This window comes from Doryrhamphus excisus, linkage group LG22 (genome assembly GCF_037039965.1).
Source record: "Doryrhamphus excisus strain RoL-2023G ecotype Guam linkage group LG22, RoL_Dexc_Guam_v1.1, whole genome shotgun sequence".
In the NCBI taxonomy this organism is placed as follows: Eukaryota; Metazoa; Chordata; class Actinopteri; order Syngnathiformes; family Syngnathidae; genus Doryrhamphus; species Doryrhamphus excisus.
The window spans coordinates 10,950,547-10,975,734 of NC_136378.1; the positions used below are offsets into that span (position 1 = coordinate 10,950,547).

The following is a 25,188-nucleotide window of genomic DNA, read 5'->3' on the forward strand; positions in this document are numbered from 1 at the left end:
CATCAGTTCCCTACCTGTGGCCCGGGGGCTTTCTGTGGCCCGTGGGTTGTCATTACATCATTGTAGAAACAAAAATTCCTGGATCCAGACTGATCTGGATTAGCTCCAAAGTTGAATCAGTTCTTCGTGGTAAAAAGAGAAAAGGCATGTTGATGTTGTATAGTATTGATGATAACTTAGATATGGTGTTTTTTTTTTAATCTGAAAACTACTACAGGTCACAATGTTGAAAGATGAAATCGTGATTTTAATCACACATGTCCAAAAGGATCACATAATTCAATGGCATCTGGCCACTTCTTGTGAGGATGCTGCAGCAGCCAACAGTGCACGGTGGATTAAAGCCACATGCACTGATGATAATGACCGTTGGCTCGACCGTGAACGCGCGCTCCTTCATCCTCGGTCATTGTCGTTTGTTGTTGTCTCTTCACAGCATATCCGCCAGCCTGTCTGAGTCCTTCCTATCCTAAAGAGGCTCTACGTTTGCGCACTGCTGCGTGTGTCCGCTCCGTGGCCAGCTTCTAAAGTTAGCTCTCTTTCTGCTGCTGCCTGCTTCGACACGGAATGGATTGCTCCGTTTGAGCACCGCGTCTGCTGGGATGTTGCACTGGAGGTTTTTTGGCCACCCGCTCTTGCAGCTTGTCCGCATGCTTTAGCCCCTGCAAAGAAAAGTATGCACTAAAATATAAACTGTTTTGTTTGGAGGGAAGGAAAAAAAAAGTTGTACGGAGGAGGATTATGCAGTGAACGCTGAACATACCTGGAAAAGGTGGGTGGTATTTTATTTTAATTATCCAGATACAAAGATGCTTACGATGTCAGGTTGTGTGGATTCATGTGGTACGTGAGTGGATGTAAATGGTTGAGTACACAGCTGCGTGGTGCCATGACATTGAGGTGCCTTTCATGGAATAATATTCGCAGGCATGAATGGTGAGCATGCACTTGACTGACAATGGTCACATGGTGCTCTTATTGCTTGTATGCGCTGCAGGGTAGTGTGTGTCTGTGTTCAGACTGTGATTCCCAAGGCACAGATTTGGGAGGCAGGATGCCATAATGCATAAGATTAAACAAAATGTCCCGAGTTAGTGAATTGTTGTATATTTAAAATGTAAAGGTTGATTGCAAATGTGAGTTGACTCTTAGATAAAGATGCCTGAAGTCTCTGTGGATGCTTTAACATTACTGGAGCCCACTATCCACACCCCTTCCTCGACACTCACTCTACTGCTTGGACACATTTGTCTTCTCTTATTAGAGCTTCTGTTCAATTACACAGATAATTTGTTGTGAAGTTGATTCAACATTTATTTATATCTCTTTACAGCATCTATTCTTAAACAGTCCACAGATTCTTACATAATGTCAAGCTTACATATGGAGGTGCCTTGTGGTCAGGTCTTAGAAAACATGTTATTAGTGCCAAATTTTATTATGGTTGCTGTGTTTTTTGACAGTTGTGATGTTTTAACATAGCAAGGTTTCCGGTGTTCGATGTATGGCCAAACAACCAGTGGGAAAGCCGTTTCAAAAAGCCATGTTTACTATAGTCATGTATTGAGTATCTCCATTTAGCGCCAGAACATCCATCAAAACGTACCATTTACTTCCTATTGCAGACAAACAAAGGTATACAACTTGGAACAGTGTTATTTTGTTTTAATGAATCAAATGCCAGGTCATGCAAGGCAATAAAGGTATAGTATAAGTAGACCCTGCTTTTTGCAGGTTTTAGACTCCTGGACTGTCTGCGAATGTAAAAAAAAAAAACAAAAAACAAAGAATAATTGAGACGGACATAAGATGCCCATATTTTTAATCCATATTTAAAGGGCTCAAGCCAAAAATCAGTATGCGGATCAAAAAAGATCAGCTGTGGTGACTCTGTAATCAGGAAAAAGCTGAACGAAACAAACAAAAACTGCTATGGCTAAATGTGTGTGGTTGGGGTATGCGAGTATGGGACTGGTGTGCGAGTATCTTCATAAGTTTGAGAGTTTGCCTTCTCAAAGCAATATGGATTCAAAAGAGTAATACGTTGGCATCACAAAAATGCCTCCTGGAAAAAAAAATCCCCTGGTGTTACTTTCTCTCCGTAACTTCTCAGTTTGGATTATTTACGTGTGTGTTCCACAGCGGATGAAGATGTGAGCATTGCAGCCATGTCCATCACATACACAACAATGGACAGGCAATAGTGCACATTGATACGAACAAGGAGAAAGTATCGGCAAGCAATTTTCTTCACTGAGATCCGACCAGAACTGGGTCACTGTTGATGCACTACATTGCGTCGTGCCAAAAAATCCAAACTATCACTTATGCCCATGCCTGCCGACAAAAAAAAAAACAAAAAAAAACAAAAAAAAACAACAAGAACCAGAATTTTGGAAAAAATAAAACTGAATTTGGTCACCAGCAACTCTGATGAGGACAAGCGGTACAGAAAATGAATTGCTGGCTTAATTCAGATTTTTTTCTCCTCTGGGTGTATTCAACTATGCATAATTGCATTGTAAGCAGAAGAACACACACAGTATCGGATTTACTCAGATCCAAAGTAGACCTAGATCATTGGATATACCCTGTCAGTGAGTGAGAGGTAGCAGATCAATAATTTTTAAGTTTGTTTACTAAATTGCTTCCTGTGTCACTTCCATCTCTCTACGACATCTAATTTCTCACCTGTGTTTTTACACGCATGTTTAGTTTCTGTGGTTCAGTAAATATATGGATACACTTGAAAGTACACATCAATAAGCAGTGCAAGAAAAATCAGATATAAGCATTAAATCACATTTGGGCAGTCAAGTGCTGCACTGTAAATCTAGCCTGAGAGCATAAAAGCTATACAGCCCAGCTCCAAGAGACCCCCCCGCCCCCGCCCCCCGGTCCTCGGTAAAGACAACGTCACTGAAAGAAGATGTTCAGTCAGGAATGAAGATTGATTTAGCATGCTTGGTTGAAGGTCTAATGTGTTTGAAGGTTAAGGTTGTATCCGAATAGTTAGGAAATAAGGAAAAAAGCAATTATGAGAGAGTGTGTAGGGGAAAGGCTCAATAGTCCAGCAGTCATCGTCAATTTATGACATGACAGCCCAGAGATTATGAGGCACCTTGCTGAGATCACACTTGTATTTAACCCATACAGTTTCTGTCTGTAACTTCTTCTCCTCCTCCACCTTTTACACTCGACATGTGTCTGTGTGATCTGTCACCCTCTGTTATCAGTCTTCCTATCCGTCTGTCTTCAGCTTTGGACAAAGTTTTACAATTCAAAAGGCAAGCAAAACCCATGCGATCACAGAATGCTTAAAACTACTAAAGCTAAATATATATGGAATGATGTTTGATTTCTGAGACAAATATACTCACAAAGACAAGCACTTCAAAGTCAAGCATCATTAAGATTTCTGTGTGTAGGTGTATGTGTGTGTTTTGCATATGTGCGAGGACTAATAGGAGCTCACTCAGGACAGCAGCAGGCCACGTCAACCACAATCCCCAGACAAACCCTCAGGGTGTCCTATTTGGCACAAATCCATCAAGCCACCCACATCAACACAGATACACACACACACACAAAGGCACACACAGACTTATAGTGTATATGTAAACAAACAGCCCATAGACGTCTAAAGCCGATACAAGTGTTGTGGCATTCAGAGATTGTCAGAGTGTCAGTGTCCTTGCTGGACCTTTCCAACTGTGTCATAAGATTAACTGTCTGCAGTCACCATGCAGATTATTATTTCCCAAACCTCTTTCTAGAGACATGCTTTCTAGAAGTGACATACCACCATGACCCAGTTCAAAAAACACTCGGTCCATTGAATATGGGAAATATTCACTAAAGCTGCTAAGATATAACCATTTGCCCTTATTGAACAAAACTATAGTGGTGTGAAAAAGCGTCCTGATTTTTTTCGGATCACCAAACAAATGTACATCTTAGTCAATGACAACTGAACACAAAAGGCGGTTTATCAATGAAACTTTTTACTATTAAGTATTACTATCAAACTCACACGGACAATGATCCAAAACACACTGGCAAGTCCATCTCTGAATGGCTGAAGAAAAATAAAATGAAGATTTAGCAGTGGCCTAGTCAAAGTCCTGACATTAATCCAATTATGAGATACTGTGTTTTCATCTTGAAAAGGTGGTTCAGACTTGAAAAACCTCCAATGTGGCTGAATTACAACAATTAAGCAAAGATGAGCGTGCCAAATTCCTCTACAATGCTGTGAGAGACTAATTGCAAGTTTTTGCAAACGCTTTCTTGCAGTTGTTGCTTCTAGGAGTGGCCGAACCAGTGATTACTTTTTAACACAAAGTGTAATTTTGGATTTTTTTGTCCCTTAATAATAAGCACTGTGTTTTGTGTTCAGTTGTGTTGTCATTGACTAATACATATTTTTTTGATGATCTAACAAAACAACAAAATAAAAAATCAGGAAAATATTTTTGCACACCACTGAACATATACACACACACACACGTACATATTCATATATACAGTACATACATGTATGTTTTTATAAAGTGTATTTATATAGTTAGCTTTATTTGGCCCCAACTGTACACTTTGAAACCCCCTGATTTAAAACATTGTAATTAGCCTTTAGAACATTTGACATAATGGACATATGATTAATTTTGGACATATAACAATAGCCATTCAACAAATAAAAATGATTATTTAGCTGCAGTTCTCCTGTGTATGAATAACTTGGAGCTTAACTGTCCACTTTAAGATTTAATAAACACATTTAAGCCTGGAGATACATTTTAAATACAACCACAGTGGAAGAAATTCAGCTAATTTCTTTTCATTCATTAATTTTCCGCTGACTGTTCAGGGTCACTGGTAAGCTGGAGTCTATCCCATCTGCACATTGTGAATTGGTCGTCAGCCAATCACAGAGCACATTTAGGCAAAGAGTCATTCATTTATTGTGTTAAGAAAATAACATGTTCCACTGAATATTTTTGGGATTAATTGTGCAAATTTACTTTCATGCTGTTTCTTTTTCTCACCTTTACTGGCCAAAGTAAGAATAACTGACTTTCTTGTTATCTTTACTTCCTTTCATGTCCTCACTTTGAGTTATGTACAGTATTTCTACATTTTCCGACAACACCTGTGAGGTTTGAACAGGGGAGCATCAATCTTCATTAGACCGAAATGAGTCTGACCCTGTTGACTAAATTACTACCACCGTGTGTGTGTGTGTTAATGTGTTTTGCTGTGTGTGTATATGTGTGCACATGTGTTCAAGTGTTGAGCCCTGGTCTAACCTGGTTAACAGATGACTGCAGCGATTTCCAGGGTTCAGCAGATTAGGGGATTAGAGACCAAGGCTTCACACAATAACCGTAATGCATTTGATGCATACGTCCATCAAATAAACATACACACTTGGGACAGTGTGCCTTTGTTAGGAGCCACTAATATCCAGTATGACCCTTGTGCTGCAGTCCAGTATATCTTGTCCTGTGTTGCGTACACTTCACATTCACACAGTCAAACAGATGGAAAAGAGCATTACAAAACCTCAAGGGTCCAATTTCACTAATGCCGCTTTCACACTGCAGGCATGACCCATGTTGCTACTGAGAGCACAGTTAATACATTTTGTCCTTCCAAAGTAATTCAGAGCCCACTCAGAGTTAGAAAATGAACCAACATGGTGGGCTGAATGTTTGCAACATGGCCAGCGTTGTTCTATTGCCAAATTACAACCAAATGTCTCTATTTGATGTTAAAAAAGGCACAATTGCGTCCATTGTGGATGCATTCTCTCATGTTTACTGATGCCAAAATGTCTCACAGTTTTAATTACCTCAATTCTAGTTACTGTATGTTAGAATGTTTCTGATTCCTAAGAAAGACAGAATAATTTACAGAATAATTTTATGTCAGCATGTTCCATGCAATTACCATTTCTTCGTTAAGCACACAAAAAAGATAATCCTCCATTAAGTTGGGCTCCATTTTGGGTTTATATTTTTGCATTACATTAAAGACTGACAAATGCTGATTTATTTCCAACACCATGCATCACCAACACCCCGAGCCTCTATTGTTTTGTTGTTGATTTTGATCCATTTTAAGCCTCAGGCAGGTGTTCAGTGCTTCATTGGTAATGGAGTTGATGGCGTGGTTGCTATTTCATCAGCTAAATTTTGAATAACAGTAAAGGCTTGTGTGGCACAGTACATTACCCCCAAAGCATCTTATTATTTGGGAGACAACAGGATATGTGGTAATGGAAGGAGAAATAACCTTGTGTCACAACTGATTAACTAGGAACTCTGAGCTTTGGAGAGTGGATAGGTGCTCTTTATCTTGGAGTGCGGAAAAGGGGAGGTATTGTTTAATTGGTGCAGCGTTTGTCAGGACACAAGGTGGATGCGATGGTATCGTTCTGTCATATCCGTTGCTTCTGTGGTTTCACAAGTACATAGATCTTTTCTGTGGTAAATTGTTAAACACAGCATACAGTGTCAATAGAAACCTAGGTTGTTGAGGTTTTGGAATTGGAAAATTTAACTGTTGGAATTTTGCTGTAGACTTTCAAAAATGGTTGTGTGCATTTTGCCCTTTAACCCCTTAGCTTTTAAGAATTTTCCATAAAAAAAAAAAAAAATCATACCCAAAGTAAATGTAAAGCTGTCCTTGAACCTGGAGCAGAAGCATGGCTTTGTGCTGATTTCAAAACTAAAAAGCTGAATATTCATCCGCACCATTCAGAATGTTTCCAAGTCGTACAAACCATGTAATTAATAGGAGCAGTGCAATATGTTTTATAACGAGAGGAGCATTGTAGTTATATGTGCTCAGAGCTCGTGACACACTAATCACCAACGTGGACACTCCAGGAGAGGCAGACTGTGTGCTGTAGCTGGCTGTGCGCAGAACAATATGTAGAACAATATGTGCTTTCACATTCATGTCTCAAAATACCAGAAAAATCTCCTAACAAAGTTTTTAGATTTGGCGCTAGTCACTTTTGAGAAAAGAAGAGGAGGCAAAAGGGCACTTTTTATGGAAAAAGGTTGTCGACCCCTGGTTTAGGGTCTAACAGATTATGGGACACTACAAATAAAATTATGTATCGCAAACACACCTCTGAGAAGTGCGAAGTTACATGATTTTCACCTGTGTTGTCTGGGTGGCTTGCATGGTAGTTAATTAATATTTTGTATATTTCCATCAAATCCATTGGTTTCAAATGTACATTCTAAGAGCACATAAAATGTCAATGCACATCGTCATAAACATGCGGCAAAAGTTTTTTTTTGTCCATGTTTGCACAGTCTGCACTTATGTACATATATTTTTCATAATGGATTTTTGGTCCATATTCTTTCCAAATCTACCGAGTGCCTTTCTTGTCAGTGAATAGATGGGTTTCACATTGGGATGCACACTCTTAAGGTAGTTTAAGTAATTATTCTCCATGAATTGAGTGACATTTTAATTTGGTCTGTGTTTTGTATATGCACAGTAGAAGTGTGTGATTGTTTTTGAAGAACACTTAGGATAATTGCTGATTAACCTTCTTGAAGTAAGATTGAGTGACATAATGTGTAAGGTACTGTCATGATATTGCTCGGTAGAAACGCAGAATCTTAAAATAACTGTCAAGACAAATTACATTAGCAAATTAGCTTCAGAGATTGTAACATAATGAGTAAACAATTGAGGATGATCTAATATTAGCTGGAGAGACAAACTTCAGAACTTTCAGTTCTTTCTGCCAGCAGATTTAACATTGCAGACAGCTTTTTGTGATTTTAAATTGAAATCTGAAAGTCGTGAGTGCCATCCTCCAATCTCTGCAGAACATCGTCTTTGTGACCTTTGCAATATGTATATTTTTTCATTTTTAAAGAGCATCGTGAATCTCAGACACCGCTTCTTATAGTGCAATGTGTGTGCGAGTTGGTGACACCAAGCATTGGCTATGCTTAAGGAAAAGTAAGGGTTGCCGAGAGCAGCCTTCATCTTGGATTACTACGCTCCTGGATCCTGCGAGTTTTTTAAGAGGAAGTGATGGCAGAGCTGGATGATATTAAGGGTGATATTTACTACATCTGTCTGACTGCTGACTGACTGATTTTATCTCGACCTTCTCGTATGCCCTACACGTTGTGGGGCTTCGTGAGCTTAGCGCTGCAGGCCATGTTGAGTAGCCTAGCGTGTCCAACCTACATGCTTTCTAGCACATAAACTCATGAATAATGGCTCAGATTAATGCCAGGTAGGTGCGATATTCATGTTAATGGCTTAGCAATAAAGAGCACTGTCAATCATATTTCATTGCATATGTAAACTAGATATGCACATGTTTATGTATGGTGATCAGACATCCTTTTCACTTAATGGGATCTCTATATAGCATCCAGATTATTAAAATGCTGTGGGTCCGCATTTCTTTCATTAAATTAACTTCATTGAAAAACAAGCCATATTATAGGAATCCATTTTAAGGCTTTGTCTGGGACTGGACGAGTTATCATTTTCTGCTGTTAATTGGTCAACATAGAAAAACCAATTCTTTTCAATAATATAAATGAGATGGGAAGAACATAACCTAGCATAGACTTTTGTAAAACAGTGCTTCTTTATTGCAAAATAAAAGGCCACAAACATTATCTCGACCATTTCTGTTTTTGCTGCATAAGTCATGCTGTTCTTCTTTGTTTAATTCATTGATAGGGTAAAACGTGGACAACTGATTGAAATGTGAAAGATGTTTATCAAAGTCTACGCTTTTGAGTAATCGACACACCCATCAACATACACGTTCTTCATTTCCATTGTCAAAGTACTGCATAGACCTGCGATTGGCTGGCGACCAGTCCAGGGTGTACCACACCTCTCACACAAAGTCTGTTGGGATAGGCTCCAGCATACAGCCACGACCATAATGAGGATAAGCGGCATAGAAAATGGATGGCTGCATGGATAGAATTACATAATATTTACCATTTATTCGACACTAACTCCATCATCCTTGATTGATGGTATCATTCAGTTCCTAGCTGTAGCTAATGGAATAACCACAAACGCTCTTTGGCAGCCATTGAGTTCATAACATTTAGTGTGCCTACCACGCCTCAGTTACATGCTCCTTCTTTCTGCCTGCCTTTCTAGCAGATATGTCTAGTTACATTCAAAAATGGCCTTGTGAAGGAGGACGTGAGTTAAGATGGTATCCCCAGAGACTTTTCAGAGAAGTAATTTAATAAACTGGGATATTTTCCCGCTCCACAAGGGAAAGAGAATAAGCTCAGAAACGTAATGAAACTTGGCTGTTGAATTTTTATTAAAGAATCAATTTCCTGTACTTGAACATAACAGAGGGAGAACACAGACATTGTTATTCCTGCATGGCATTCCTTTTATACTGTTTCCTTTTGAGCACAGAAGTTGTAAAAGCTTCATCGATGGATAGGGAGTGTCCCAAGACGTCAACCTGCCCTTCAACGTTGGCATAGCAGCTGGAACTACAGACTATCCTGATTGTGGGGACTGCTAGTTAAGTGAAATAGTGACAAATGAAAGAATGTCTCCCTCATCTACAAAATAATGATGAATATAGTGACAGCCAACCGTGATAAGTGAATTTCCAGAGTAGCAGTCTTGTAAATATCTTGTCAATGGCCTGGATTATGGGTGAACAGTAGCCTGTGTTTTTATTTAGGATTTTCATTACGGATTATTGTTGTGGTGCTCAAGTCTCATGCATGTTACAGTAAAATGACACCTAGTGACCAGCGTAGTAGGACATATTGTACCACATATCACATCTTTGAATGCATCTTCTGAATGTCTCATATTTGCATTTTAGTTCATTTAGTTGTTTTTTTTTGCCTGAAATGCGTAATTTAGCCGAAAACAATTGTTTAAATATGCTTATTTCTTTTACAAACAATATGGCCTTTAGATTACCTTTATCTTGCCACTTATACAGAAGTACAAGTGAAATTGTACTTAATTGTACTTTATTGATTCAAGTGAATGAGTTTCTTCAGAGGATAAAAGAAAATTACATGATAGAGACATACAGTACAGTGAAAAAAAATCACATTTAGACATTGGGTAACAGGCTGTTTTTGTCTTCCTACACCATCCATCTTTGACAACGATGGGCCCTGGTTGTAGAGATTGCACAAGCACCACTTACTTGGAGCACTTGGGAAGAGCAAAGACGCAAATGTGACCTGTCACATCTCAATTACCTTTCAGTACTGTTCTAGCTTATTAAAATAATTTGTTTTCTTGTTTTCACATTCATTCTTGATAAAGTCACAGAAATAGCACATATACAATTGAATATACACCTCCTATAACAGAATGTTGGTTTTGCACATCAGCACTCAGTATATTAATTGTGTTTTCTTTGTGTCCCTGAGTACCTATCTTTTTTTATGTACCGGTATATCAGTATAGATTCTTCCCATCTGCACTCAGTATATTAATTGTGTTTCCTTTGTGTCTCTGAGTATGAAGCGTAAAACAAGCCGACGCAAACATATAAGATGAATTAAATGCTGTCATTGTGAGGAGAAGGAACGTTCGTGCATGGAAGTATTTACTCAGTTGTGGCACAAAATCATTATAAACACTGAACTATCCTCTCCGAGCCGAAACATGCCAGGCAAAGTTGCTGTTCGGCACATAAGCACAAACAACAGTCAGGACCCAACTACCGTCTCGTTCACCGGGTTAAACTCCAATATCCATCTCATGAACAGAAACATGGCATGCAACAAGCGGTGGCGTAGCAAGTGATTAGGCAAATTCGGGTGCATTTACACTGCCTGTATGTGATTGGCATCACATACATTTCACTCATGGATTATCGGATCGGTATGGGCAGTATAAAACCCTGAACATGCTAGTCAATACAGTTTGGAACCAAATCATCATATAGCCCTCCAAAGAAACACCTGCACCCCCCCCCCCTTTTTTTTCAATTTTAACATATTCACTTATTTTGTCCTTCACACAATTTGAGTGATACCTGTCAGAGCATTTGCATGTTTGTTCATCGTGGCTATGCAATGACACTCCTTTTACCCTGACTTCACCGCGACGTGTGGCAGCAGCAGAGCGAGGGGGGGGGGCAGGTGATGATTTATGACCAAGATGCTGCATTCCAGCACAGGATGATTAATCTCTTCTGGGAACACTTCAGGAGTACAAGTTTAACCTACCTCGGCCTTGTACACACGCACAAACACACACAACTGTGAACCGCATGCCTAAGAAGGACGTAAACACAGGGGCAGAGTGCATGTAGGTGCTTTTGTATGCAATTTGTGTATTTGTGTGTGAGCCCTTCCTCCTCATTTCTCATTTTCTCTCTACCTTCCTTGTTCATGTTCTCTGCTTTTTCTATCCTTACTGACCTCAGTTGTCCAGTGTCTCACATTCAGCCTCTCTTCTTTCACTATGTCCATTCATCATAGTCAAAGACACACACAGAGTGGGATGATGGTGAGGGAGGGAGGGTTGAGGATGAGGGCGAGAGCCTCTCTGTAAGGCCACTTGGCTGCGGTACCAGTGAGCATAAGGCTATAGGATTAGTGCAGCTAGGTGCAAAAACCTGTAATGTCTTAATAAGCACAGTAAAAAAACAGGACTTGTTCCATATGTTGGGTACAGCTATGTTTGATGTACAGTAGATCTATCTAGTAGATCTATCTATCAGACCGTAGCAACTTATTTCAATTATTAATTATACCTATGGCATTGCTGCAATTATAATAAATGGCCATACAATTAGATTCATTCTGATCCCATGTTAGGTGGGCAATTATCTCAATTGACATGTTCAATTCATTTGTGAATCATGTATTATTTATTTATGTATTAAAAAAATCAAGGTGCTTATTTGTTGTATTTGGTTCTAATATAACTATGCACAGGACTTCTCTATATGGACCATAGTTAGGAAGCACTTTGGGCATGCCCGGAGGGGGGCCGTGGGTGGAATAAATTAAAACTGACCGTTTTGGCAGGAAGCACAAATCAAAAGAAATACAGCTGCAATAGGTGTAGATTATGCAAAATCTAAAAAAGTTTTCTGCCGCGTTATTGTGTGTAGCTGCTCTATAGGAGACCACAACTCAATACAGAGGGTAAAAAAATGAGCATAATAGGTCTGTTTTAATAATTTTGAAATGGTGTAGAAGAGAGTGAAAGTGGCCATTGGTCAAGTTTAATAATACAAATGAGAACATGTGAATAAAGGAAAAATGTTTGGTATACAAGTGGTTAGCGTGTGGGCCACATAGTCAGGAGATCGGGTTCGAATCTCCGTTTGGGCATCGCGAGTTTGCATGTTCTGTTCGTGCCTGTGTGGGTTTTCTCTGGGTTCCTCCCACATTCCACAAAGATGCAAGTTAAGTGAAATAGGCTCTAAATTGTCCATAGGTATGAATGTGAGAGTGAATGGTTGTTTTCCTATATGCCCCCCATGAGTGGCTGGCGAACACCCCAGGATGTACTCTGCCTCACTGGTTTGGTATGAATGCACCGGTTGTAAGGAATAGGGTTCATGCTGCCGACATTTATGTCAGAAATATGCTCTTTCGGGCCCTTCATAAAGGTGTGCCGTATACAGTGAATTAATTCTTCTTATAACGCCAGCTTAGTTGATGTCATTAGCATGTCCAATAGGAAGGTGTGTGGCAAAGAGATAGGGAGAAAGCATGTGGAAGGTTGTAACTTACAGTAATCCTTTGTGGAAGTGCTGTCATATCATGCAACCTCATTCAATCTTGTCCTCACCAGCTGCAGAAGAGGTGAATGTCCACAAATCACGGTGAATCACTCTAATCTCATTTCACACACACAAACAGTAAACAAAAGCTCACACTGAAGGACTCCACCATCATAGTTTATGTCCACACACACTTGCATTAATATGCCCTCTGAGGCGGCTGTGCATGCAACAGTATAGGGGTGATTTTTATATGTTTTGGTCAGCCGTGCTTTAAAGTTAATTCCTCAGCTTCCAGTTGTGACTAGGCGTCATCCCGCCTTAAGATTGCTTTTTGTTTGTGTCAAGATGTTGTAGTCCCGATGTGGCACTGAAGATAAAATGTTGACGTCACTACACTCAGTGTGTGCGTTTGTTTATCCCAGCAGTGGATGATTCTGTTAGTCTACTCCACTGCCTCCGTTTCGCCATTATCATCTAACGTTGATTGAAAAATATGATTGTGGGCAAGGTCTTGGATGTGTTTGATTATAGCAGTGAAGTTATCTACATCTTACAAATCTGAAGTGTTCTTTTTCAAGGATGCGTTTGATGCTCACATAGAGAATGTGGGATTTTCTAACACGTCGTTCAAGGGTTATTCACAGCTACAATTGAGTTCGATGTAAAACACAGTTCTGATTTGAATAATTTCTGTTTTGCTTTCTACGTATCAAGCACCAGTGGTGCAACTTCTCCTCTGGGACATTTCACTCAATATATTGACATACATGCTCAGTTTAAGTAGTTGCTAGATAATTAGCATACTCTGCTTTGAATGCCAAACATACAAAACACTGGCAAACATGCTGTTAGTGAAATGTAAATACATCAGTGATGAATTGGTCAAACACTGACTTTACAAGCTGTCTTACAATCTGGTTCAGCAGTTACTGTGTGAGCTCATTAGACCAAACAATGTTGCATGAATTAGAAAACACTATCAGCCGAGTCACATGCTCTCCATGTTGGATGCTGTGGAACTTTTGTCAAAACAATGAAGTCACATCAGCTCTAAGATCAACATAAGTTAAGTGCAATTTTTTGTCTCTGTTGTATAATCCAGCAAACACACCATGTGCTATTTTCATGGATTTTGTGTCAGGGATTTTCATAGATTTTTCAGTGAGGGCGCACCAACAAAATCACTTATGTTTGCCTGTATTTATTTTTTCTCTAACGAATAACCCATGACTGAAATAAATCCGAAGAGAGTTTGAAGCAGACTCTGAATATGTTTATTAAATCAGAGTTACTGGTGGATGGATGAGAATATAGTGAAAACCTCTCATTGAGAGAATTACACATTAAATATGAAGTACTTGTTTTGATGGTGTACTGTAAAGGTTTGGAGTTGTCTTACCTCTTTTTCATCGAGCCGTTACGTTTATGCTTGTTACATTTGGCTGACCGCCAAATTTACGGTGAAAGTTAGTGACTAGAAGTTACTAGCAAAAAACTGCTGGTAATTTTATGTTCAACACATAGCTGCTTAAATAAATTAATCCATCCATATTCTATGCTGCTTATCCTTACTAGGGCTGCGGAGAATCGAACCCGGGTCTTCCCGATTTCCTGACCGTGTAGCCTACCTGCCAACCACGTTTGTTTTTTTTCAATGGTTATCGTCACACGAACAGACAGAATTTGCACTTTTGATTAGGGATAAGATTTAGAAACTAGGTCTTGCTCAGCCATTTTGCAAGTGTGAGTATGTAAATGAACTGCAGTATTTGCGACAATTACATTTTCTAAGAGTATTTGTCAGGAAATTGTGTGGCACACTGAACATTTTAAGTCTAATAATTGCTTAATAATTTGGGTTTAGTGTGCATTGTTATCACAGCTGTGCCAGTCATGCGAATGAAATAATGTGAAATATAGTTTCTTTACTCTCAAAAGAACTCTCTCCCACTGGGTTCATGCGTCTTTCATTGAGCTCACCGGGTGTGAGACCCACTTTCCAATGGCACCAAATGCTCTTTTATTGCTTTGACGGGTAACGGCAGAACAGCACATGCTTCCAAATAATAACTGAACGGGTTTTCATGGTGCTACACTTCCACAGAATCCTTTGTAATGTGGCTAAGCAGGGATGAGGCATGAAGAAGGCAAAATAGGAAGAAAGAGAAGACAAAATCCTAATCGTGGAGCTTTTTCGAGGGGGAAAATAAAATGACTAATCCATTATACGAGCACCACCCCTGCTGTGTTTCCCTGATTTCTCCCAGCTATTAGCAGCTTAGGACACAAATAGATCACCCGAGATACCAAAGAGATATGGGATGGATTGAGACAGTTTAGTAGCCTCACCATAACCCTCACTGTGGAATCAAAACAAGTCTGAATATAGTGAAATGAGATTCACTGATCCTTTCTGCTATCTAGGTTATTGTTTTGCTTTTCTTGACTGGTGTCAGTTTATTAAAGTAGAGAACTATGGAGAAATAAATGATGTATTTCATTTACAAGACAAAAGAAGAGCTTAAAAAGTTGTACCTCATGGAGATTGTAAGTTTCAAAGTGCAAAAAAGAAGAAACAGGAGTGAGACAAAAGCCAAAACCTGGTGATAATCATGTACATCACATATGTCAGAATCAAGGCATCGATCGGTCCCTGGAAATAATGTAAAAAAGCTGAACATCAAGACAGCACATCATATTGTGAGGAGATTCATGGAGCCCATTGCTCGACAAGGTGGCCATTACGGTCACAACAGCTGTCACAACAGGTGTCTTTGAAACATTGATTGAACCACGCAGAGCTAGTTAGTTTCAAATCTCTGATGGTCCAGCAACATCCTTGCTGATCTGATTGACCCTCGACTCGAAGATGCATGCACTGTCCATAGATGAATGTGTATATGTGCCCTGTGATTGGCTGGCAACCAGTGGAGGGTGTACATCACCTCTCACCTGAAGTCAGCTAGGATATACGCTAGCTCACCCATGAGACCGAGTGAGGTCATAGGAAATGGGTGGAAGTATAATAAGGTGTTGTATTGTAAGGTGTACGTTCTGAATTTTTTTTTTGCGGCTTGGGGATTGGGGACCCCTGCTTTAGGGCTTTTTGACATTGGAGGTTCCACAGTAGTAAGATTTATTATTGCTGCGCCACAAGGTAATTTATGAAATAAAGAAAAGGAGATGAATGCTCGTGTACATGCTTTTACAGCACTCTTGATAATCTATGGGCACCAAACATCTCCCCAGAGAAAACGCTAAAAGCTGTTATGCAGGGCACTGTTGCATAAATGTTTTAGAATCAATATGCTTATTATAAAGGAGGCCCACTTGGCATCTCAAATGCTCCAGTCCACATGAAAATAAACAAGTCTCTAAAAAGACTTATTAAATGCACTCTATTATAGCTTACTCAAAAAGACACAAACCATTCTTATGTTATGCAATCCATAAAGCTATTTTACGACCATAAACAGCGAAGTAGCTTACATTTCAGCCACATGGATCAGATTCTCATACTCTGTGCTTGTAAGCAGGTTGATACTGTGAACATTGGATTATATGTGTGAGGTTGTGTGTGATCTTTGCTTGTGAAGCTGTGAGGTACGACTTCCTGATCCAGCAGGTTAAAGATGGCTTTGGCTCATGTGCTGCTGACCCATCTGGACTGTTTGCTGGGCTTCAGCCTCATTCTTGGAATATCTCCACAGCTTTCAGATTTGGCAACTACAACCATCACAATATTTTGATAGTCATTTACCCAATATACCCCTAAATGTATCTTTGCAAAATATGTGTGTGTGTGTGTGTGTCAGTAATCCTCTGGCATATGTTGCTCATGCTCATTCTATCCTACACACACACAAATATACAGACTGATAACTGGAATTATTTTTCCATATTTCCCTGTGCTGGTAAAATGCTGATCCCTTTTTCCAATCTGGTTTAACACCCATCCAAATTGTGTATCTCCTTTTGCTCTAGCTTGATGCGACCTCTTACACACATTTTGTGAGTCAAAGAGGATCAGCATTCAGATCCACTCAGATTACCAGCTTCTATCACAGAGAGCAGGAACAAGAGTGCTTCCCCTTGCCTGTCCACAGAGCTATGAATGAATACGTTGTTTAGACATGGAAAAAATAAAACATGCACACACATACACACTCCATCAGACATAGCTGCAGTGTTGTGTAACATTTGAGGGACTGGATAATGTCAGCAGACCGAAGTGCTCCGAGTCATCCATGGCTGCCAGCTTCACTAACATCAACTCCTCTTCGCAGTACCAGGACAAAAGCAGCCTGGTTTCTCTGCAGCATTTAATAGGGCAGCTCACGTGTGCGTTTGTGTGAGCGTGTGGGCAGGTCAGCATGCAAGACTTTTATGCCTTCCCTTGTGATAAGAAGGTCGACCCCAGCTAGAAGCAACACAATGGGAATGAAAGCACCGTCTGATATTTGCCTTCTTTTTTTTTGGAAAATAGTTATTTTTTGGCCTACAGTATATGCAGTGTGTTGTCTTTGTTGCAACTTCTACCTCCGTTCTTGTGTCATATCCAAATGTTACACTCGTCTTTGTTTTTTTTTCTGGATGTATAAGATACAATATAGCTAGGTCTGTCAAACAACATTCAAATGCAAATAATGAAAACCGGCTATCTTAAATGCAGTTAAGTAATGAGTGAGGAGGTATTTTCAGGGAAATATAAAGCTAGAAAAATGGGATCCAGAAAATATTTTTTTTAGGGAGGGCAGATGAAAAGGATTTGCATACAGTGATGAGAGTTAATACAGAAAGCATCAGTATATATTTTTTTATTTTAGTGTCCAAACCCACTGCTATATGTCCAGAAAGTCAAATAATTGGAATCTAAACTTGTATTACCCAATAATAACAGACATAATAAGGGTAAATAAGACATAATATCAGGCTGCACGGCAGACGAGTGGTTAGCGCACAGACCTCACAGCTAGGAGACCAGGGTTCAATTCCACCCTCGGCCATCTCTGTGTGGAGTTTGCATGCTCTCCCCGCGCATGCGTGGGTTTTCTCCGGGTACTCCGGTTTCCTCCCACATTCCAAAAACATGCTAGGTTAATTGGCGACTCCAAATTGTGCATCAGTATGAATGTGAGTGTGGTTGTTTGTGTGGTTGCTGGTGACCACTCCAGGGTGTACCCCGCCTCTCGCCCGAAGAAAGCTGGGATAAGCTCCAGCTCCAACTAATACCTCTCTAATATAGAGAGGAGCAACTGTATACAGATGTACACAAACTATACCTGATGCGGGATTCATGTCCGTTGTCATTAAACTTCCAGTTGTCCTTCCACGTGCCGCACCATGAGGGTAGCCAGCCTCTTGACACAATTCAATTTAGCCCACATGCTGACCGCAGCAATAAGGTAATGAGTCACACAGCCCTAATATAGTCACAGTGAAGAACAACTACTTTCAAGAAAAATCTGAGGAATCATGGGAAACGAATGAATGTGCAACCTTGAGGGTGGATAGTATTTGTTTTATATCTGACAAAATGCAAAACTTGAGTCAGAGTCAGCAAGGAATCGCTCATCTGGGCTGAGGTTGCATTGCAGCACACACTCATCACTATTCAAGGCTGTCTCTGTGCTTTCCCCAGCAGAGCGAGGAAACAAGCTGAAAAAGGAAAAAGAGGAAAATAAACATTTTAAACGTGTTAGAAATCAAACTCGTTCCCCAATAGCACTGAATTACCTGAATTGACTGGGGACATTGAAGAAACACGTGCCGCCTGTCAAACACATATTTTGCTAGAACTGGTTGCGCAGCAAGGATAACAAGATAATGTCCATTGATCACACTTGACTGTAAAATCATCCCTGCAGCATGTAGCGAGGCGTCTCTGGTGAATTAATATGAGGGTGATAGTACATGTGTTTTCTCACGAGTACATTATTATTGTATTCAGAATACAAGAAAGGGTTTAAAATCGTGTGGAGAGAAGGACAATGAAACCAAAAACTCACCACTTCCACACTGAGAAGGAGGATAAGTTATTTTCGCTCTGTCATGTCAGACATGCCATGACTGACTCCATGTATTGCTTACTCAAATCTCATAAAGGGTCAACGTGGGTACATTTTGAGGTTTGAACAATCACAATACAGGAACAGCTTTATAATAGCCGATACACACCTAAAGTTCTGCATCAGGGCTGTACATGTTATTTTGTATGTAGTGTAGTCTGTTTGTGTTTTGGCATCGTGCTGCTAACAACATTTCTGCTAGGCTTGGCTTCTCACAAAATCAAGGAACGTTTTCTGGACCATGTCGAAGGGCTTCTTGGGAAATATAGGAAATCACTAACTGAGGCAGAAGTAGATTAAAGATGGGTGACAGAAAATGGATGGAACAGAAAGATGAGTTAAGCTCCATTTAATCGCAAAAAAGCCGGTACTTTCTCCTTTAATTTGTTTTTTTTTACTTGATCGTTAGGGGGTTGAGAGCTGTGCTTCTTGTACAGGTGGTCCTGGGTTTACAGTCGTCCGTTGCTACATTGCTGTTTGAACATCACTCCCTCGCTCTATCCTCCATATAAGAAAGTCTGCCCCTCTGTGACATCACAAAGGAGCAGTTTTACCATGCATTTTCAAACAGAGCATTTTGAGCCATCCCAAACTTCTTTCAGGCCCCACTTCCAAATGCTCAAACCTCATTATTTGAAACTTTGGCATCGTTTAACATTCATAGGTCAGAAAAGTGGAAAAGCATAATAGTTTTACAAGGCGCAATAGGCTTACAAGGAGCAAACTGGTTTTAAACTGGAAAGGAGATAGTGCCTTCAGAATATTATTTTTTGGGATAATAATTTTTCGCTTCTTATTCTTTCAGGATAATATTTTGATGGAATAGCAACACAGCCCTGGTCACTGCCTCATTTTAATTCTTCAAAATATCAGCATAATGACGTATTTGACATTGTCACGCCATGAGTCTGGAATAAAAGGATTTCAATTCCTACAATTTGAACCTTATTTAAGCTAAGGCTCAAGGTGATACATTTGTTTGCGTGTACACGCTCCGATGTAAATGTCTGTGTCTTGGGGCCTGCTAGTTTCTGTGGTTGGTTGACTGAGGTTGAGTGGAGAGAGCTCATTTGAGAGGACACAATTTGAGGAGCAATCAGGGAATTCCTCCAACATCTTCCTCCCAATAAATCATCTCTTTAATCAGCCTGAAACTTCCTCTCGGCACACGGCTTATACATAGACACATCCGTATGCAAATTACAAAAAAAAAAAATACTGCTGCAAGTCAGTAGACAGTCAGAGCAAACTAAAAATGAAGGGACTTACTGTAGTACAACTAAGTTGGCAGAGACAACCAGGCTAGTAATTGGATAAAGTCTTTAAGGAGAGGTACTGACACCGGGGACAGCACTCTTGAATGAATTGTTTCAACGATTAACAGTATGTCAGACAAGACCCTCTTACTGGACCGTGAGTCGTGAGTATGTTATGCTTCCAGCTATTTGGCAAAGGTTTAAAGAAGCATGTTTTCCGTTCTGCAGAAAGTCATTTCCATAAAAGGAGTTTGGTGAGAAAGAAAGTGAAAATGCTGACCTCAACTCCATCAAACATTTTTTGGTGGGAACTAAAACTGGTGATCCTTTGGCCAACCTCAATACTAGCGTGTTTTTTTGGGGGGGTTGAATACAAAATAAAAAAATTACATCCCAAATCGTCTCTAAAGAGAAGGGTGCTTTTCAAACTGAGAAGACGCGATATTTTGTCTCGCTCTGTCTCTCTCACACACGGTTGGAAATGTTGGCGCTCTTACACCAAAGATGAAAGGTTTGATGGGTGCCTTCTCCAGACTGCATGTTTCTGCTACTTCTACAGATGTTCAGTTGGATTTAAATCAGAGTTCATAGAATTCTACTTCATACAAATCCAATGTTACACCCTTGGCTATTCTTGAGTGTTTTTGACAGTGTTTTGCGTCATTGCTCTGGTGGGTGAAACTTGACCAAGGTTCCTGACATTGGGCTAGTTTTTGCAATGTCAGGAGAGCATCCTGAGAACACTGTTTTTTTTCAATGTTTTTTTCAATGACCATTGTGAGTTTTTAAATACTTTTGTAGAAAATGTGTAGTTGTGCACAACATCGCGCACAATCCATTGACATAATCTAACCGATATGTCCAAAAGATAATTATTCACATTCAATTCATATGCCAGGTAGTTGATTACATATACATACATATGTATTCATGTTAAGGGAGTTAAGTGTTGCTTATATTAGAATTGAGCAGTATAGATCAATCTACATCAGTACCATCGGCCTCACTAGTCCGAAAAAGAGATATAGAGATACAGAGAGATAGAGATGTCCTATAGTTGTATTACAGTAATGCCTTGGTTTAATGGATGGCTGGTTCGAAATAAGGTTGTACTCAGTCCAATTGAGATTGTGTTGCATTGGAGGGATGAGGTGCAACCCCTCGTAAATCCTCTCTCAGATGAGATTGGGGTTCAAAAAAGTGGGAACGGGCAGATAGTAAGAAATACAGAATGATGCACCCAAATCCTGCAGAGGATTTTGTTGTTGTGATGTGTGTTTGTGTGTGTGTGTCCGCTATTGGAGCTCTGTTAATCCGCCAGTCAGGCCTAGTACTGTCAAATGTGGCACACATTTGCCCACAGACACACACACACACACACACACAAGGGTAAGAGCTAATGTTTCTTTGGCACAGCTATTTGGAGGATATAATTTGTTCTTCCAAATTCTATTCCTCACCTTTTTGACCCCACCAATAATGTCAATAATGTCTTCACATGCATGGAAATAGACCAGCCTTTACATTTTTCACACTTCGATGTTTACAAAGACTTTCTCTAATTCAATCGTTGGCCAAATGCTGCGTGCCTCTGATTCGCAAGGGGACGATTGTGGTCATTTCTGCTCACTGAGCTAGAATGCTACATGCCAATAGCACCATCCGTAGAAGCCATCTGGTGAAATGACTGGGATAACTTTCCGCAGCGCTTTTGTGTTGTTGGTCACATTTCAATGTTTCTTGAAATGACATCTGCTTTGGTTAGAAAAAATAATAATGGTGTAGAAAAATGTTATAATTCAGATCTTTTAGTGCATATCAACATAGTAAGTGTCTAGCCCTACTTTTTTGGATGTACTGTAGATTGCTAGAATGAGTGACAGGAGGGCAAGCGGATGAGAGGAGTGATGCCAAAAGAAGGCAGTAGAACAGCTGGAGGTGAAAAAGGTCAGCCAGCCAACAGTTGTGGTTTAAATTAGAAAGCTGCAGTTGTCTGGAATCAGTTTGTCTTCAAAAAACAAACAAGAATGGGATGACAAGGTAGATGAATAGACGAGGGCAGATATTCGAAACAAGCACTTAATGGGATGACACAATGAAAGAGGTTAAATAATAAAAGCAGCTTAGAAATGTCAAAAGCAGTAATTTTGTCCAGAGGCTAATGATTTTATTGGCTTCTACGGTGGCACACGGGAGGTAGGGTCAGGTTGCCCGTGTGTAAACAGCAGATGTGAAAAGCTGACTGAACATGCAACAACCCCAGGCGTAGTCAAGGACTATTTTACCCCCATCCTGAACCCTCGCCCATCTGTCGAGCTTCAGCCCCACGAGATAAAGCCTGTAAAGACATTGACAGTGACAGCCACGGCAAAGCCTTTAAGATTCAGGTGTGATTAAAACAAGCGCATCCATTTGGTTTGACACACACCTCAGCAGAAAGGTACACAGGCCCGGGCACGCACATGCTCATTAGTAGCATGGACTGCGTACTGGCAGGATCTTAATTGTTTTTTTCTATTTAACAGAGAAACTTCATCAATAATCATTAAACATTGCTGAAGCATGTGGGCCAATTCTCAACTTGGTCCCTAGCTGCACTAGTCACCACACAAACACTGGCCACGTGCAACATATATTATAAAAGCACCAGCAGTAGGACATACTCTTCATCAATTAAGTGAGCGATTAGGGGCTGCATTGAATCAATTAGGACCCCCTTAATGGTTCCAAAGGATTTTGATAATGGCAGTGGTTTAGTTCAGTGCTTCTCATATAGTGGGGCATGCTCTCCTGGGGAGGTGGGGCGAGGTGACACCGGGATGCAAAAGGCATAACAATCGAAACATTAATAAGTAGGGTGTAACAAGACTATACAGGTTTTTAAATTGAAGTAAAATGGCAAATTTCTACTCTGTTAAACTCTCCTGCACTCTGTGTGTATACAATTGACCGTGCTCCACCCACCGTGATTTTTTTCCCCAAGTTTTGGAACCATCCAAAGCTTTGAACTTTGCGGGGACAGTTTCAAGACTCAACCACTGAGATAAAGACATGGTTTGATGAGTTGGGTGTGGAAGTACGTTTGCACTTTGACAAACCTGTCAAACACCTGCAGCAAAAACTAGAACAGAGATTTTGAGCCAGGGCCTCTCTTTCAACATCATACATGAGTACTAAACTCACGCTTGTGGTACCTTAGAAACCCCTATTTGAAATGGCTTTTAATCACATTAAATATGGCTCAGAGGGTTACTGAAAAAATGTTTCAAGTAGGGTTAGAAACAAAAAGGGTAATGATATATAAGGCAGTGCAGATAAGATTATTTTCTTTGCTTTTTTAACAAAGAAAGTCTTTGACTAAAGTGCTCCTGCTGTCAAAAAGCTCCTATGTTAAGTGATTCTCTGCATCCAGCACTGCCGGCTGCCACTGACATTTCAACTGTACATTTAGAAGCATGCTGAGTTCTGTAAAGGTTCTCTTGGCAAACTCTCAAACTACCTTCCTCCCCTGCCTACATTTATTTATCTACTGTATTTTTCACCCCGCCAGTCATTTTGTTTGCAGCTTTTTATGAGGCTTTCATTTCATATCATTATTAAATACACCCACATTGTTCCGATCAGCAACAGTATTTCTGTCTGACTTCTCACAATAAGCACATAATGTACTTTAAGTTTGAACTCCACATTGTACCTCTGGTCCATTGTTAATACAGTGTCAGGCAAAATGATCTGACACATTTGTAGGTTAAATAAAAGGCAAATAAAGTAAAGAAACAAAAAAGTGTTTTTATTTTTGAACAGTAATATAATGCCATTCCGTTTCATTATGTTTTAAAAATTCTTATTCTGTATATGATAATGGCTCCCCTGCCATTCTAAGTGTCTGCTGGTCCACAGCTTCTCAATACCCGTCAATGTGTTCAATAGTGTTGTAGCTTCACTTTACTCAGTCTTCCCCATTCTATGCTGTGGCGCTCATAGCTGTATGTATCAGTAGAAACTGTAGCCCTTGGGCAGCCTTATACAGTATAGGTGTCTACACAAGTGACAGAAAAAGCTGTGTGTTCGGTTTCAAAATGACACAGAAATGCACTCTTGTTCAACTTACTTAAAGTTAGACCGGCTGCCACTTGCAAAGCCTGGATTTATCTTATATATGTACACTAAATCCAAATAGGGAGCATAGAAAGTGTAGATGTGGGTAATGAGTGTTTCTCCAAGCATATGTGAATCGTAGGCAGAGAGCAAAACGGGGTGGGGGGGGCTGAGACATTTAGTTGTCTGATTGATGGCTTCAACCATGCATGCTATTTTCAGTGTTAATTTGGACTATGTGAAATAAATCATGTATTAGAAAGCTGCAGGTGTGGAATATCCTGGGATTTAATGTTGACACGACATCTTTAATGATCATATGTTGGACCTCAGCTGGTTAAAAAATGATGACCCCAAAAATAACACGATGAAAAATGGAAAAAAAAATAAAACAAAAACAAGTTTGTTTTATTTTTTAATGTTACTAGTCATAACCTTAGTTCAGGCTGATTGCAAATGAGAGTCTGAAACATCTAACCTTTGTAGCATTATTAATCGTCAAACAAATGTAAAATGAAGTTAACCCCTGCTGCCCTGGTTTCCGGAATATAGTAAGGCACACTGCTGGTTAATTTTGATATTTTTGCTCATATGTTCAAATTCCACTCAGGCCTGTGTGGATAGAAATCCAATATGTATGTGATGCTACTGCAGTATGAACGGTCAGGTGCCATATATTATATTATATAGGGCGTGCATTGCTATGCTCGTCTCACCACCCCTGCATGTTGTCTACAAACTGCCATAGCCAAAATCCTTGCCCTCTTTCTTCATAATCTCCTACATTGAACCATTCGGTTGAAAAAAATATTGACTCCCATTATGTACGGATCGATACTGAAAGTTTTGATTCCGGTACCAGCTCTTCATGCGCTAATGCTCTAAACTAATTCAGAAAGCAGAATGGTGATACATTTCATGATTCAAACATACGACTTGACATTTGTTTTTTCTGATGTTTACTTCAGTGTTTAAATGCACACAAAATAGGCTGGATGCGTGTCCAGTGTGT

General features: G+C 39.9%; 1 protein-coding gene across 14 annotated transcripts in view; it reads left to right on the forward strand.

Moving 5' to 3' along the window:
* The first annotated feature begins 399 nt into the window (after positions 1–399).
* tenm2a (teneurin transmembrane protein 2a) overlaps positions 400–25,188 on the forward strand; it is a 186,028-nt gene continuing 161,239 nt past the window's right edge. For 11 of the 14 annotated variants that reach the window (XM_058063583.2, XM_058063584.2, XM_058063591.2 and 8 more), the window contains exon 1: positions 401–772. The gene's annotated coding sequence lies outside the window, so the exon portion shown is untranslated. Of the gene's footprint in view, positions 773–25,188 lie in introns of all 14 variants that reach the window. The other 3 variants (XM_058063578.2, XM_058063577.2, XM_058063582.2) reach the window with 1 other exon arrangement.